This window comes from Phascolarctos cinereus, unplaced genomic scaffold (assembly GCF_003287225.1).
Source record: "Phascolarctos cinereus isolate Bilbo 61053 unplaced genomic scaffold, phaCin_HiC Scaffold_1;HRSCAF=81, whole genome shotgun sequence".
Lineage (NCBI taxonomy): Eukaryota > Metazoa > Chordata > Mammalia > Diprotodontia > Phascolarctidae > Phascolarctos > Phascolarctos cinereus.
Genome location: NW_027555514.1, coordinates 100,835,296 through 100,840,561, shown reverse-complemented (window position 1 = coordinate 100,840,561; position 5,266 = coordinate 100,835,296). Strand labels below are relative to the sequence as shown.

Here is a 5,266-nt window from a genome sequence, read left to right as displayed (position 1 = left end):
TTATTTGCCTTGATCCACTGAAGAAGGAAGGGCAAACCACTCCAGTATCTGTGCCAAGAAAACTTCATGGACAGTATAGACAAAGAGTCAGTCAGAAACAATTGAACAAAAGCAACAAATTATTATTACCTATCACATGACATACAAATGCATGCAATACCTTATATGTCTACCTATATACATATTTACATATCATATATATATATATATGTGTGTGTGTGTGTGTGTGTGCATGTGTGTGTGTGTGTGTGTGTGTGTGTAGATATATACAGAAATGCATGTATACATATGCACACACATCAGAAGTACAGTACAAGGCAGTTGAGGCCAAGGAGAAACACTAGCAGGTGGGGGGGATTAAGAAAGGTGGCATTTGACCCTAGTTTTGAAGGAAATTAGGGATTCAAAGAGGCAGAAGGGAGGACACACTACATTCCAAGTGTGGGAGACAGTCTGTGCCATGACACTGTCTAGTGTAACCCTCCTCCCATTTTGAAAATTAGGCAAAGAAAGTGCAGAAAGTAAATAGTAAAACCTGTCTCAACTCAGAAGTGTAATAAAATAACTCTCGCCTCCTCCATACACAGAAACACAATTTCTTCAATGATCCTAAATTTGAATACCACCAGGATTCCTGCTAGCTCCTAAATCATAACCACACCTACAGACCTAACAGCAATGCTGCTATTCTGATTTCTTCCCCCTTTCTAGGAGATGCTCCAGCTCCCCTTGGGAAGACTTGTTCAGCTACAAGGTTTTAGAAGGTGTGTTAATTCTGAATCCTCTGTGGTAAGCTAGGGGTGCCCCAGAGCTCAGCCAGTTTTCTACCCCCTCTCCAGGAGCCAGAGCTCTGTTCTGGGAAGCTGCTCCCTTGTTGCCTTGATTCTACCATGGACACCAGGCTTCTCTGGGGTGTGGTCATTTGTTTCCTGGGATCAGGTAAGTCCTAGACGCTGATGGGAAATACTTCCTCAGACTTTTTTGATTCTGATTGAAATCCTATCCCTGAGAGATTCAGTGTCAATCTCTGTCTGTGGATTATTTCTGCTTCCCCCATAGGTTCCATGGATACCAAAGATGCCAGAATCATCCAAACTCCAAGAAATCTAATCACAGGAATAGGACAGAATGTGACACTGAATTGTGAACAGAATTTGGGACATGAAAGCATGTACTGGTACCGCCAGGACCAGGGCCAGGGGCTTCAGCTCATTTATTTCTCAAGAACAAAAGATAGCACTGAGAAAGGAGACATTTCTGAGGGATACGATGTCTCTCGGATAAAGGAGACCTTTGCTCTCATCATACAGTCATCCAGAACCAAACAAACATCTTTTTATCTCTGTGCCAGCAGCAGACACAGCAAGGCAAAGTTAGCTCTTCTCCATGCAGAAACCTCCTTCATCTCTTACTGCAACTCTGAGGTGCTGAATTTTCCTGGCACTTGTTACCCTTCCACCAAGACAGAAAAACTCTTACTAGTTTGAGAAAGCTATGAGCTAAACCACTGTTCCAGTATTTATCACGTTCCAGCATGAATTGCAGATTTTTTGAATGTGCCATAAATCCCTTAATGGGCCATGAAATCCTTGAAAGTAACTTTGTGTGTATGGGATAAGGGTGCTACTCATACCTCCTTGCATCAAGATGATGATGATGTCTGATGATGTTACTAGACTGCTATCAAATGATCAGCCCTTCACCCAGCATGGCATCTCTTCTGGGAAAATTGCTCCACTGGGCTTGCAGAGCCTGTCACTTGTGGGGCCACGTGTCTACTAGGCTTGGTACTCATTGAGCATGGTGGCAGCTCTATTTGCTCCTCAAAGGGCATCATATGTCTCTGCTGTACTTGTGGTTCCTGCCTTACTAGGCCTTCAGTCTACTTGGGCATAATGGTTGGAACCTGCCCCAATATAAGTAAGCTATAGTTCTTTAGTTCTACCCATTATATCCATCTAACAAAAGCAAAGTTAGTGCCTCCACGTTAAGACAGTGTCTGTCCTTTTTGACTTCTAGGTCTAGGCTGGAAGTGAAGTCTGTTTAGTGAGAGCATTCTTGTATGATCCCCAAATCTTCTTGCGCTTAACTACAAATGTATTTGGGCCAAGACAAAAGGGAATCTAGGGAGGTAAGGTCAGTATTCTCCACGCATCTAGCCTACATCCCTGTCTTTATCATGCATATCTGATGGCAACAAAAACAGTTGACTTGGTGTTACATTTTGGACAGTGAAAAGCCTATATCTATATCTGGGGACACATTATCCTCTTGTCAGAAGATAGCTGCCATTACATTTCTGGATATCTCTAATTGTAAGGAAGCTTTGCCTTATATCAAACTAATACGTGATGTTATACACCACATCCTGTTCACATCTTAGTGTTTCTGCTTGACCCATCCCTGTGATCAGGTATCTGGGAATCAAGGATGATTCTGGCTCCCTTGATAATCATAGGAACCATGAACAGGAAGCAGAGGGAAGCCTAGGTGGAAGGTTGGCATTGAAATTAGTAGGAAAAAGTTTGAAGCTAGAATCTGGCAAGCTGTTCCCAGAACTTACTGATGTCCAAGAAACAAATGACCACACATCACAGAAGCCTAGTGCCCATCTAGGATTTTCTTTAGTTACTCTCCAATGAGCCTGTACCCCAGATCTGTTGGTGAGAGCAGCTCTTTGTGTCATTCTCTTTTTAACACCAATCCTTGTAGTCTTCTCAACTAGTCTTCATAGACATGGCTGTGACTAGAAAGTTTTGTGCATATTGGAATATGGGTGGGGAGTGGGAAGGGAACTCTCCTGGAGTTTAGCTATTAGGTGTGTGTATGGAGGGGGATATGTAGGATGTCAATAACCACAAGGTTTGTACATTGCTGAAGTTCTAGGTTCTGCTGAGGAAGAGTTAAGTACTATAGTTTGGGAATTTAACCACCTTGGGGGAGGAAGCACAATTCAGAAACCATAAGGTTTCTGTGCTACTAAAAAGCTGGGGGCACACACAATTCATAATACATAATATAAATATATAAATATAAATATGCGCACATACATCTATACTTTTGCTGTTGTTGTTCAGTCATTTCATTTGTGTCCAACTTTTCATGACCCAGTTTGAGGATTTCTTGGCAAAGAATGGTTTGCCATTTTCTTCTCCAGCTCATTTTACAGATGAAGAACTGAGGTAAATAGGGTTAAGTGACTTCCCGAGGGTCACACAGTCTGAGGCCTGGTTTGAGCTTAAGAAGATGAGTCTTCCTGACTCCACACCTGGCTTTCTATCCATTGCACCACCTAGCTGTCACATATACACTTTTGTGTATGTTTATGTGTACATATATGTATGAGTATATATTCATACGGAATCGTGATTTCACTGAAGAGTCATAAAATCAGTATGTGGTAGCAGTGGGACTGCAACCAAGGTCTTCTTGGTTCAAAGGGCAGATTTACACACACATATGATCTTTATATATGTAATGTTTATGTGCATATGTGTGTGTATGTGTTCATGTTTAAGTATATATTATATGTTTAGGTACATATATGAATATGCAGAGGAGCAGGTAAATGAAAAGATAACTAAAGAGAAATTGACACTTTCATACACAAAATCAGCCTAAAGGGGATAATTAAATAATTTATTTATCATATATTAAATAATGTACATGTTATTATTAAAATATTATAAAATACAGAGAAACTCTGTTGAAGCATGTTATCATTCTCATAAAATGATCTTTACATATTACTTATATTTCTTTATTCCCAAATGCTTCCATGAAGGAAGAAATGAGAATGGTGAGTTACAAGCCTCAGATATAAAGCTTCCCTATGTAACAAACCTGCATCTTCCTGAATCTTCATGAGCATTTGTGACTACCTTGTATGAAACAACTGAAATTTTTTCCTAGGGGCTCCTGTGAGATGAATGAACTTCTCTTGTGCAGGACTTTCAAGGTGAAGGTTAGCAACAGAGAAGTGGAGGATAGATGATATTGCAGGGTGGATTTCTTTTCATACCCTAGCTTTCCTCAAATCTAGCAGGTATTCCCAGTTATAACTAGAAGAAAGGAAAGCAGACATCTTCAGAGAAACAAATGAGACCCTACCCAGCCACACAAACAGGACAAGTGCAGAAGTAATAAAAACAGGGATCTAGGTTTCTGATAGTTGGGGAGCAATGAGAAGGAATTATAGCAACTAGCTGAAAATTTCAGTATCCAGCTATGTTTAATTCAACTTGACCCTTCAAAGCTCCTCCTGGGATCAGGAGGTTCACTTAATTGCTTGAAATTTCATTTTAGTTTATCCTGATGTGAGAGCCAATTCAAATATAATTCTACTATAGTAGGAAGAGGGAAACTAAAATGGATGTTGCTTTTGAAACACTAGAATGTGTGGAGTTTTTACTACTCTTTTATCTAATTTAACTAACTTTCTTGCTCAGATAATGAAGAAAGGTTAGTTGCCAAATACTTGAAGAGGAAGGGAATGGACAGTGGGTGTAGGTTTTTTCATCTGTGTAATAAAGGGTTTGAACTAGAAGATGGAAGTCTAGACCCTCCCCCAATCTATAAAGTTTTAATCTTAGAAAGTTAGGATAGGAAGGGAATCAAAACAGGGGGTAAGGAGGAAGAAAAGCCAGGGAAGAGGAAGATAAAGATAAATAGTAAAGGGGTAAGGGTGAAATAAAGGACTGGTAAAGCCACTGCCGAGAAAGTGTTGGAGTAGTTGAAAATGGGTTCAATAATAATTGGAAAAGATTTAAGGCAGAGGATGTTGACGTCACTGAAACACACCCCACCTAGTATAATTGGAAGAGTCCCAGAGAACTTTAGCCTACCTAAAATTCTACTTACTCTATGTAACAGCAACCTGTTCTTGCCCTAACCCCACCATGGGCAGTTACCAGGCTCTGTATTGTATGGCCATTTGTTTTCTAGAAACAGGTGAATCCTGGGTACAGATTGGAAATTTCTCTCCTGTACTTAACAGACCATGGTTTCAAATCTTGCACTGGTGTTTGCCATTCAAAATCCCTTCCTGACTTAGGAGGAACATGGTCATTCTGATTTCTGTCTTATTTCCCAATAGCATATATAAAAGATAAAGTTATTCAGACCACAGGACACTTGGTCATGGCAAGAGGAGAGAACATGGCCCCATCAAGCCACACGTTTATATTTTTTGGTATCGACAGCTCTTGGAAGAAGAATTGAAGTTCATGTGTTACCTTCAGAATGAAAACGTCTTAGATGAACCAGG

At 40.3% G+C, this 5,266-nt stretch overlaps 1 long non-coding RNA gene across 1 annotated transcript; it reads left to right on the top strand.

Annotated features, from left to right (window-relative positions):
• The first annotated feature begins 226 nt into the window (after positions 1–226).
• On the top strand, positions 227–1,207 carry LOC144456941 (uncharacterized). Its single transcript, XR_013486175.1, has 2 exons — positions 227–939; positions 1,060–1,207. It is a non-coding gene; the product is annotated as an uncharacterized LOC144456941 (long non-coding RNA).
• Positions 1,208–5,266: the final 4,059 nt, after the last annotated feature.